The following is a 12,470-nucleotide window of genomic DNA, read 5'->3' as shown; positions in this document are numbered from 1 at the left end:
AACATAAGCTTAACAGGATGTTGTGAGAAGAAACTTGATTTTACTAGCTAAAAGAACTGATCAAAGTGTTGCACCAAAACATTTGTGTGTTTACACACAGACTGAAGATCTCGGTGATGGATTGTTTAAAAGACTAATGAAACAAAGCACTTTATTAAACTCATGTACAGCAACAATACAGCTTTACAGTCATTAGTTCTTAGTTACAATTAGTTGCTATTATCTCTTTCCCGAAGAGTTCTTAACAATCATATATATTATGTAGTAATAGTAAACCTGGACTATACAATACCCTGGAGCTGGTGCCCTATATTTAGCACTGGTGACTATACTTGATGGCTTGTTTCAGTTGCAGGAGTCACAGTAAAGTGCTTGAGAGCTCCTTGGCAAGAGAAGCTGGAATCAAAGTGAGAATTTTTGTGATTTTCATTAATTATCATCCTTCTTTTCTAATTGTTAATGTATTGTTCACCTTGCTTCCTCCCTGGAAGAAAAGGGGGTGATCTCAGATGATGGAGTTCATATTATTTGAGGGAATAAGCTTACCATAGTGTTGCTAGGCATCTTTCTTATTTGTTTTGCAGTTATTCTGGTTCTATCAGACATATCTCCTCTTTGTTCTGCAATCTTATTTTAGTTTTATCTGACATATTTCCTGACCATTCTACATTCTTTGTTCTTATCTTGCAGATTTTGCTACTTGCATGTGCTTTCCTGCGCCCTATTTGGGCAAGTATACTGCAAGTCTCTGTTCATTTGCAGTTGTGTGTTATTCATGTATACTAAGTTATAAAATACTACTAATACTGTTGCTGTGTTACAAAATGCTTATATACTGCTACCAATTACCATACCTAAGTGTGTTTATATCTAGGTCTAAGGCAAGGAAATAGCATCTTAGTCTGCTTCTACCTTATGTGTGCAGCCCTTCTCTGCTTTGGTTGTAAGGCACATTTTTTAATTTCTTGAAGCTTTCATTGGACCTGTCTCGTGTTAAACAAATTTCATTCCAGCATTTCTTGCATCCCAAAATAATGTATTATCAGTTTCACTGTCAGACTTTTAAAATTCTGTGAAATAAATTTTCATGTTCTTGTTCCCCAATTCTGACAAAGGCCAGAGTGAACATTTCTTTGCTCCCAAAAATGGATGACAGAAAAGTGAATTTGTAATTTCCCTTAAGAGCCAGTGCTTTAGAACACTGGATAGCACTCCAGGAGTGCTGTGTTTCTGCTGGATAGAGACCATGTGCAGGTATTCCCCGGAGTAAACTCCTGTTATTCTGCAGGAGATGCTTGCCAGATTCCCAAGTGAAAATACTGCTTCAGTTTAGTACATGGAGAAAATCTTTGATAGTTGCATCTGGAAAAAAGACTTAACCAGGAAAGCTGTTGGCTGAAGTTAAAGAAATTACTACTTTTCTACTCTGTATTGTTTCCTGTGTTCATGACAGAAAGGGATGAAACTGACTTAAATCAATAAACTAATAACAAAACATTATTTCCAAGGAAATATAAAGGTAATTTGTAGTCTCTCAGCAGGAAAAAGTTTAATTTTCTTTTTCTTTAATTAAAAGTGATGCTCCTATCCTGTGGAAGCCACTCTTTATTCAGGAGTAAAGTTTGAATAGAATCAAACTCTTTAAAGAGTAAAACTCTTTAAATCATAGTAAAGAATTTTTTTCTCTGCAGAGAAAGTGCTTTTCACTTGGGATGGCTGACTAATGGATGACTGCTAAGCAGTAGGTACTCTTCTGGTGCTTGAAGTCCATCACCTGTTGCATTTAAAGGCAGTTTATTTAGGTTGATCAGAAGTCAATTTAAGGAGGCTCCATTGTTTGATCTTCTAATTCCAAAGCACTTATGCCAAAATGTGTATTTGCACCATCACTGTCAGACCAGTGATATTGCATTTTCTGTACCAGCAGTCTCCAGTTTTTTAACTTATTTGGGCATAACTTGAGAGTGACAGCTGATTTCTGCAGACTTATTCATGATTCATTCATGTGGTAGGGAGTCATTCCAATTCATCAGTGTACAGCAACTGGCTATACTAGATTCTTACTTCATGTTATAAGGTTTCCTTGCTATATGTAATTTGACTCTGCTTATTGCATCAAGAGGGGCAAAAGGAAGAGATGTAATGTACATATGAAGAGGAGGAAAAGAATACTTCTTCCCCTTCTTTATTTTGTAGCTCCTTTTCTGCATGATAATGCCAGACTATTTTTGACTTGAAATCCACTCAATTTCCCATGCCTACACATTAAATTAATGAGCAACTTAAAAATTTGTTGCCCAGAGAAGCTGGGGTCTCCCCATTCCTGAAAGTGTTCTAGGCCTGGCTGGATGTAGCTCTGAATAAATTAGACTAGTGGAAGGTGTCACTGTCCATGACAGGGGGGCTGGATCTAAATGGTATTTAAGGTCTGTTCCACCCCAAACCATGCTGTGATCCCATTTTTTTTTTTTCCTCTTACGTCTTGGTGTGTTCCTTTTTCTCTGCAGTATAAATCTTCTAAAAATACTTTTTCTATTTCTCTGTCCCTATCAGGGAAATTTTGCATTTCATCTCGCTCTAAATGTGTCTGAGTATAAATAAAAAGAAAGGTAAGAAGAAAGGGGACATTTACCTGTGGAGTAATTAGCGGAACAATATCCTGGATTCACTGCAAAATGTTTTTGTTCTACAAAAGCATCAAACAATATTGGTAAATTCTGTATGAAGTTTCCTGCCCGGGGTCTGATTCTGGCTGACTGATAAACTGACAGAGATTTAGCTCTGTACAGGCTGGATGGACTACAGTCAGACTATGGGATCTCAACATGTAGCTAGAGCTCCAGAACTAGATCAGTGTATTTGAGAACCCCTGGGTTAGAAATGGTTTCTACACCATTATCTTGTTGATGTTAAGATCTGCCACCATGCTTTTCTTCTCTAATGAATTTAAATGGCTAATGTGATTTAAAAATAGCATTTAAAAATAGACCATCTGTTATGAAAAATTAAGGGTGAGGTCCAAAAACCCTCTGTAATTGCACTTGAAGAACTATAAGCAAAAGGTATTTATCTAAGTCCTAGGCAGAAATCTGTCAAACAAGCAGAAGTAGCAGGCTATTAACCTTCTATTCTGGTCCTGCCCACATAACTTGTTTTTTAATCCTGGGATAACTTACATTAGTGTAAATGTCATTAATTTTGCCTTGCTTAATAATGATTACATTATTTCTCTGGAGCTTAAGAGACTTGGATTAAAAATGAATACCCTAAGGTTACTCTCCTGTTCCCTCTTCTCTGTTAGAACTGGACTTGTCTGTAGCCAGGAATGCAGGTTTTATCTGGGTGAGGAGGGAAGTTAAGAGAGACCTTGATTTTTTTTTTTTTTTTTTTTCACAGTGGCCTGACTGAGAGAAAGTGTACCTGGCTTCTTGTTTCTGCCTGTGAGGTTTAATCCTTGGTAGTTCAGGCCTAGGAGGGGTCAAGAGACAACCAAGCAAACCCTTCAGAGATTATCGTGTATTTTGGTGAACAAAGGGATGTGCATTTGAAGTTTGGGTTAAGTGGTCATGGGGGCTCTGGATTTGGCTGCTTCCTGGGTATGTAGCTATAGCTATTGGGCAAGTGAGCTAACACCTTGCATAACTATGTTCTTAAAGAATGAGCCACTCCTGCAAGGCTAAATGCCTATTCAGGGACAGGCCTGATACTCCAAAGCCCAGTCTCACAAACTCTAAACTCCAGATTTAGCTGCCTGTGTATGAAAAACAATTCCTGTCACAGTCTTTTGCTCCTTCTTTTCTATTCCTGTGCTATTCAGCAGCATTTGTAGGGCAAATCCTTTTCAGAAGGGTTAAAAAGCATGCATTGACACTTCACCTCATCCAGTGCAACTGAAGGCTGCTCCAGAAACAGTTCTCTGCTTCATGCTTCTCATGAGTAGCAGTTTGGTTCAGCTCTTGCCATGGCCTTTTATCTGCCTTGCACCATAGCACTCCTTGTTTTTCAGTGTGAGAGTTCTCTGCTCGAATTTGGCTGTAAGTGTTCAGGGAAACTGGTACCAGTCAGGGAGAAGACAATTTTGCATGATACAGCCCAGCCCAGCAGTGCAAACAATCTCGTGAGTGAAGTTTTCATGACCGATAGACTTCCTGCTATTCTTGCAATTTAATATCAGTATTAAGGAGGACTAACATTGCTGCTGGCTGGTTTCAACTTAGCCAGAAGGACCCCAATAGCAGACAAAATTTTTGTTTTATGGAGCTATCTTTTAAAACATTGTGCTTGAGAGGACAATTATTTTCCTCTCAATATGGAGCTATTGTGAGCTTTTTAAAATGTATCTATTAAAAAAAAAGAGATAACAACAACAAAACAAGTAAACAAAAACCCAATAACCCTGAAATAAAACCTTCATTGCAAAGTTAAAGTAAATTTTTATGACTGAGACGAGACCTGATTGTGACTGGGCTATGTGCAAACTGCATGCTACCTTTTTTTAACCCTTTTGAATACTAACTTTTTTAACCATTTAGATTTTAATTTACCTGGGAACTTTGACGTAGTGCTTTTTTTTGCAACTCGTTCTTTGGCTTGCTTTTTTGTTTCTGTGACTGCAGGACTCCTAAAGGATATTTTCTTTCCTCTAGCACCTGATTTGTGCTGGCAATTGTGTGAGGCCCTGTTTTCAAGAAGGCGTGTGCTTTAGTTATGGTAGCAAGGACTTGATTAATTGATGCAAACTTTCTTAGTATCCTTGAGATTATGTAATCTATTAGGTAGGTAATTTTAACCTTCAAAACTTGCATGAGTGAGTGTTTAAGGTGAGTGGTTAGTCAGTCATCCTGTGAGAAAGGACAGACAAAGGGCTTGTTCTGTTTGCTGGCTCTTTGTCCACAGTAGTAATCAATCAAGTAGAGCTGTAGTTACAAGAAGTCTGGTAGCTGAAAAGCAGGGAGGTTGCAGTGTCAAATTAGAGTGGTTCAGGTGAGTTATGGATTCTTTTGATTCCCACAGGTACTTACTTATGCAGTTAGTTATCTGAGAATTATGGAGTGCCTTTTGCAATGTACTGTGTGATCCCAAATTTCTGTTGGCCTGGAGGCAAAGGTGCTCTGGGGAAGCGGAGATTAGAGGCCTCTGTCAGGGAAAGCAAAGATGCTGTAAAATGTTGCTGTCTTGACTAGGCAATTTTATGCTTAATGTGTACCACAAAGGTGTATTGAGCACCCTCCTGGAGAGGCAATGTGCTACTAACAGTGACCTGTGCAATTGGCTGTTGACAGTGCTTTAGAGAAGATCCAAGTGATACATGGAAGGGGCAACCCCAGTTTTACAAAATTGTGGAGGAAAATCGGTCAGTCAGTGATGGTGGCTGTCCTCGCTCAACTACCTCATCATCTCAACTCAAATGAGGAGTAAGAGTGGGATTCTGAAAGTCACAGAGATGAAACAGATCCTAACTCATGGATTTCCATGAGATAAAAATCATCTGAGAAGTCATGTCCATTGACTTTGAAATAAAACTTTGAAAAGATTTCTTCAGAAACTGCATGCTCCAGTCTTCCAGTTGGTGTTTAAGACTGGAACTGCTCTACAAACTGTCTTACTGTCAGGTCAATTTAGCATCACTCTAAGTATTTGGATGCAAATCCTTGTCTTCTCTTTTTAATATAGACTTCTTCTCATCAGTGCTGCTAGCCCCTTAATAAGCCTTTGGTTGGATTGTCTGCACTAGCAAAGAGTCAGAACTACCCAGTGACTAAACTGCAGTTCAGTTTGTTTTCACACAAGGCACAGTATCTTGACAAAGTGCAGGAAGTGTGTCACTTCCCAGTAGCCACTGATAGGAAATACTTGTTAATTAGTCACACTGTTTTGCACGCTTCCATTCTCCAATAGTACAATTCCTACAATAAAACAGAATCCTTGCTAAAATGTAGCTAATGTTTGCTGGAAAGCAAGGAAGGAGGTTAGAGGTCAGATGGCTCCCCAAACATCTCCAGTATCTAATCTTGTCAAGGCCTCTACTTTAGCCTTTTTGATAACTCTTCTTTTGTTAAGGAATTCCTAGTAATAATAGATGTTTTTATTTTACTTGCGTCAGTGCAATGTTCATTAGCCTAATCCAGGCCGTGCTAAATCCGAAACTAGAATACATGTTTTCATATATATATATATTTTTTTTAAGAATGGGGCAATGGAGGAAAAGGAAAGGGCTTTGGCAGCTCCTGGTTATAGATGAATGTCCTTTATGAGACAGTATAAGTGGGAGAAACAGCAGGTGTGTTTTCCATTCTGCAATAAGAGTTTGTGGGAATGGAATGGAGGTCTGTTGTCCTGTTCTCGATGCTACTTTCCATGCTGAATCTGTATGTTTAAGATGGCAAGTCTCCAGAAGAAGAGTGTAAGCACTTCTTTCCTGTAAAATGAAAGGAAGGTCATGGCTTCTTAACAAAACCTTCTTAAGAAATTAATCAGTTGCATTATGAGTTTCAGGGTTGCTTGTTGCTGGGATCTTTTTTGGAAGGGAGAGGTGGAACAATGTTTTGGCTGTTTCTTGTGTAGCTTCCTTGCTAGAATTTGAAACTCTCTTGTATTTATGTTGGGAAATCATTCAGAAATAGCTAGCCATTAAATACAGAAATGTATCAGATATGTAGGATCATGGCATGCTTCCCACCACGTAATTGGTTTGCTTCTGATCTCTCTAAAGGTTTAGTATTTTGCTTAAATCTGTTTTCAAATAAGATATAGAAACAGTCCTTCAGACTCTGGACCCTGTCTGAGTTTAATGCCAATGTTGACATGAAGAATGAGAAAATGGCAATGGGAGCTTGAGTCCTGTGAGCATCACACTTCTGCTGTCTAAATGGAGATGAGAATAATTGTTATACAACTGACAGTGCTCTGCCTTCAGGGATCTACAGGACTGAGTCACCTTCGTTATTATATTTCAGGTCCATTATGCTGAGAAGATATTCTTTGTTTTGTAATTCATGATGAAAAGAATTAGCTAGAAGAATGAAGTTCTTTCAAATGAACTGTTACTAATTCAAGGAATGTGCCTTACTGGGATTAAACCACAGCCAAGTACAAATGGTACAATGTGCAAGGAAATATAACTAGATTTGAAAATATGCTGATGTTAGTATCAATAAATTGGTGGAATTTCTGTTATTTTGAAGATTCTTCAAATTATATATTTTTTAGTAGATTTATACTTACTGCAGTGTGAAATAAATGACATGACATCTAGAGTTAGTCTGACAGTGGTCACAGGGAGAAGGAATGTTTAGGTGTGTTTTCCTGTGGCTTCTCTTTAATTTATGAGCCTCTTTCTCCAGAGACCACATCCTCTTAATACCTCTGGTCTAATGATTTTGCACCATAACAGGTATAGAGATTGACATTCTTAGGCAGTGCTGCCAATATCCAAGTCCTGTGAAAGAAGTGGCAAGCTGCCATATGTGATTAGAGGGATTAGGCCATGACCAAAGCAAATTATTTTTTTCTGTTCCAATATTAAGTTGTTAACTTTTATCCTCTTTGTTATTAACTCGTCTTCAGAGTAAATTGCCTTTTTTAGTCTTCAAAGTGATGAAGGTCTTAATGTCTTACCAAATAAGAATAAAATTAAACCACAGGCAGAGTTATGCAGACCAACAAATCAGATGTTCTGGGGGAAAATGAGAATTTTCTGAAGTTCTTCTCTTACTCCAGCTGAACTTCTTCCTCTTTCAGCTGGTTGAACATCACTATATGAGGCTGCTAATGAAAGTATCTTGAGACTGCAAGTATTTTACAGGTTAAAATCATCAAGGATTATTTTGATACTGTTGAGCAAAGCTTGTGTGTAACTTTTGATATCTTCCCATTTTTGGCTGTTTGGAACAGTTATCTGGTCCTATTCTTTCCCTTAACCATGTTCGAAGGAATACTGCACAAATAGGTTTATTATTGCAATAAAATGAAGCATTGCTATATTTAATAAGGCAACACTGAAATGGCTCTTAAAATAGTTATCCCTCACTTCTGCAAAAGTCCTTGTTCTACCAGCACTTTTCACAGCTAGATAAGAACTTCCCTACCTCCCACTGGCTAAACATACATGTTAGCAAACACTCTTCTGTAAATTAATCTCTGGGACTGTTGGAAATATGATATGCTGTGTATACTCTGCTGTTATAATTTTGAAAATATTCTGATTGCACCTCTTGTAAGAGCAGCTGGATTGGCTGCAGATATGCATATCTTACTGGGTGATCTTTTCCGTTCTGCCCCTTCAGGAATAAAAATGACAACAGGCCTTCTTGTGCTTGTTTTAAATTCTTGTCCTGATCATTGCAGGCAACAGCTTTTAAAACTCCTGTGAATTGTGACTTAAGTCCCTCTTCAAAGTTAATAGCTTTCCTTTCTCCACTGCTCAAACTAAAATCCATAATCCTCTGATCTTCTGAGCAAATATGTTCATGACTGTTTGTGCTTGCGCCAATACTGGCGTTTAGCTTAATTAGCTGTTCTGCCTTCTTGGGATTTGCCTTGTGTATTTACAGAAAAATTATCTCTAAGCCTAGGTTGTACCTGTGACTGTACTGCTTAAATATCACTGGAGAATTAAATTTCTTCAGGAGACTGATTTGTTTGTTGTTGTTGCAAAGCTGTAGCTTGTGGGGCTTGCATTCAGAAGTGCCATTACTGCCCAATGTCACTTCCCAGGGCCATAGGGGCCAGTTCTCCAAGGCTTTTATTGTTCTTAGTATTCTTATTGGCTTCTCTGCTTCAAAATAAAGGTTTATTATTTCCTGAGCATGGGTGTAGGCCAAACTTGGTTACTTTTGAGAATGAGTTCCTCTGCGCATGCAAATTGTTGTAGTGCACAATTGCATTTATCTGTCTTCCTCAGCTTCCTGTTGCCTTGTGTGTGGACTTCCAGCTCATCCTAGTTACAAGTGCTGGTATGTTCTAGAGTGGAGAAATATAGTTAGAAAAGTGTGTAGCTTTCAAGTGCATAAATCCAAACCCTCTTATTTTTATGAGCCAGTAGGTTACTTGTAAGTGGATGCTTTCTGGGATGAAGATGTGTGCAGATAGCAGTCGCTCATCAGCCAGGCCTGTAAGGTAGTTGTTCAGCTGAAGGAGTTGGCATAAAGAGTGGTGTGAACCAGCCAGAAGTGTAGGGTTGGCTGCCACCTTCTTCCTCTCGTTAGAAGGCATTGGCTGCAAGACACATTCTCTGGATCAAAGCTTTAGCAGCTTAGGGTCTACTCTACAAGGAGCACTTGAAAAGTAGTTTTGCAATGTAAGTTTAGGACGCTATAGGTTTTCTGCATGCAAACAGAGATCTTGTTTGGATCTTGAATGGAACAGCTGACTCTAGGGTTTTGCTGTTTGTTTTCTGATTCTGTTGGTAAACTCAGTGCCAGCCATAGCAAAGTACTCCAGCATTCTCCTTGCCTCCCTCGTTGCATCCCATAGGTATACACTGAGCACAAACTTGGAAACCTAAACTATTATTGTAGTACCTCTTAATCTAACAGCCCATAGTGTTTGGAATAGAGTGTTCAAATTAACATTCCCCTTTTGTGTTTGGGGAAAAGCAGTGTGTGAGGGTAAGTAGAGACCTCTGTAGGGTTAATGAGTTTGTAGACAAAGTTGTCTTTCTTTTGTGGTTCCTGTTTTAGAAAAATGGAAATTCTGACTTAAAGCAGTTGAGGTATACAGATGCCTGAGAGGTTCTGAGAAATTTTACAAGATAAAATTTTTGGATGAGTGCCTGGCCTAAACCACTTGGAAACCAAGAGCAGCCTAAGAGTGTGTGTGGGCAAACTATGTTTTGAGTTGCCTTTCTATATCTTTTTTTTTGCCATAACATAGAAGCTTTCATGCATGAGTTGAATGAAACATAATTTCAGATTTGTTTATTACTGGGAGTCTTTCATTAAAAGGAAGTTGTTTTTTTTTTTTCTTGGTGTGGTTTTACCTGAATTTAATGTTTAAGAAAAAAATTGTGCAAATATGCCATGACTCACAAATGTTAGTATATGGCACATGAAAACCCTACTTTGGAAGTCAGTCAATGTGATATCAATTTTCATGATTTAATCAGTTTGATAAGGATCTTTTAGTCTTATTTGAAACTTAGGTCTGAAAACTGTTCTGACAAAAAAACCCTTGCCATTGAACTTGCAGTGGCACCGAACAAACTGTTCAAACCTCTCAGTTCTCCCTGGCATGTATAGGGGTTCTTAAGAGGAAGAAAATGTCAAAATAAATCAAAATAATTGAGGCTGGGGTGATGCTAGCATGTGAATTGATCAGGGGAAAGACACTGATTTTATTTTTTTTCACTTTTTATTTTTAAAGTAAGTGTTATAACAGGTCTCTAAGCCAGCAGTTTTTGCCATCTGTGTTTGGAATCAGCACTGATAATCTTTTGCAGAAAGCCAACCTTGCTTGTAACTTGTATCAGACAATCTCATGAGATTGGCCATGCACCACACACATAGAAAGAGGTTTTCTTGTTTATGAAGAGCTGTGGAATCATGGGTGAAGAGCCTGCCAGGGTGGGTGGGATCTTGGTATCTCGCCTCTGATTGAAAACAAGGTGGGGGTGCAAGTCTAGCTGAAGAAACTGCTCTACAGAATGATGGTATCTGTAAAGTTTAGTAGCAGTGCTGCTTGCTGTGAGCTCTCACAGCCTTGTTTGGATGTGCCCTTGCAAACTATTGTTCAGATGGGGAGGACTGAAGCTCTGTTTCAGATTTCATTTATTTGAGTGCTGAGAGACATCAATGAAGTCTGCAGGTAGTTTTGTAAATGCTAACTCTTTCCTTTAGATTTTAAAATTCAGATAATAAGGCAATGTAACACACCTTCCCTCATTCTTCTTTAAACAAAAAAGACCAAAGACATGGCAAGATATTATTCTGTGCAACAGCTTTTTTCCAGACTTGACTGATCTTGGGCAAGAAACAAAGTAAAATCTTTGCTTATTCCAGTTCACAGCTGTCCAGGGTTTGTAGCTGCAATATGAGCTTCTGTGCCTGTTGGCTGGGTACTTGCCATTTCAACCAGTGTCCAGGGCTTTGGATTAGCAATGTGGATGCTGCTTGCTGTGTCAGATGGTATAGAAAGTTTTCACATGACAGTTGAAACCAATATCCATGCCTGTTCCTAAGCTAAAGGAGTACCGTTGTAGATACTAAAAAAATTTAGGATTGTTATCTTTGTTGGTAGTTCTATAATAAGCACTTTTTACTTTTCCCTAATTATAAACCCATTATTTTCTAAATGCAAATGAAGTTACAGATGGCAGGTTGTTTGAGATGCTGTTTTATCAACCTCATGCAACAAAATCACAATGAAAATCACAGAGAAAATATGGTAGCCAAACAAAAACATGTAGAAGGTGGCTGGATATTGGAGTTGTTGGGGGGATAATCAGTTAGGTGGCTACAGCTCCCTACCAAATCTAAAAGACATGCTAGGATTTTGAGAATGAAGTTTCCCTTTGAGTCCTGTCAGTGCCAATATTTTGTTTTAATGGCCTGGTTGCACTCTCGTGGCCAGGGGAGCAAATGCAGTGACTCCTTGCATGATTGTAGTGCTCAGTAGATGGATATGAGGCCAGCATCCTGTCAGCCACATCACAGTGCCAGTCTGTGAGGGCCAAAGGAAGATGCCCACAGCCCTGAAGGGCTGTGATGGAGCTGCCTAGTACAGAGACATGTCCAGGGAAAGCATATGCTTCTCTTCTGTTTCTTACCAGCCCTTGCACTAGGCATGCTTCTGAGCATTATTGAATTGAGCTATTTATTTATTTTTACTCAGACTTTGACATCCACATCTCTGTAATCCTGAGGCACTAAGATACCCTACCACAGACACAACTAACTCGTTCTCATGCCACTCTCTATTCCCTTAAGGTTTTTTTTGAAGAAGAGGTTTTTGTCTTTGATAGCTGGAATTATCTCTAAGTGGTTAGTCCTCTGAAACCATGGCCTATGAAACAGAGACAAAACAGTGTTTCAAATTGCTACTTGGAAATGCAGTTTGGCTTGCATAAAGCAGTGAGGTTCATGTTACCACATGACTTGTAATTACACATACTCAATATGATTACGTATAAATTATTTCACATTTATTCCATATGGTCTGTAGGACAGTGATTTGGCCTTTTTTTTTTTGTTTTCTTCCTTTAAATCATTGTGATAAGTGGATAAGTGCTCTTATTTTGGTGGGGTGGTAATCTCCCCTTTCCTTCAAATTGTTCTGCTGACTGTAAGGCTGATTTAAAATACACTTGTATAATACAAATGTACCAATTGTATGACACTCATTTCAATGTTTTAGGGTGTGAGTTGTCATATTGGGGAGGAATATATTTTCATGGCCACCTTGTTCAAGAGGCCTGTAAAACAGGTTTGACTTGAAGTGACCATTTGAACTTCATAAAGTCATTTAATCACACT

The 12,470-nt window shown here is 38.6% G+C and overlaps 1 protein-coding gene across 6 annotated transcripts in view; it reads left to right on the top strand.

Moving 5' to 3' along the window:
• The window catches only part of SYTL2 (synaptotagmin like 2), a 52,067-nt gene that overhangs the window by 904 nt on the left and 38,693 nt on the right, over nucleotides 1-12,470 (top strand). The gene's annotated exons all lie outside the window — the stretch shown is intronic.

Source organism: Poecile atricapillus, chromosome 1 (assembly GCF_030490865.1).
Source record: "Poecile atricapillus isolate bPoeAtr1 chromosome 1, bPoeAtr1.hap1, whole genome shotgun sequence".
NCBI classification, from domain to species: Eukaryota; Metazoa; Chordata; class Aves; order Passeriformes; family Paridae; genus Poecile; species Poecile atricapillus.
This window is presented reverse-complemented; position numbering and strand designations above follow the sequence as displayed.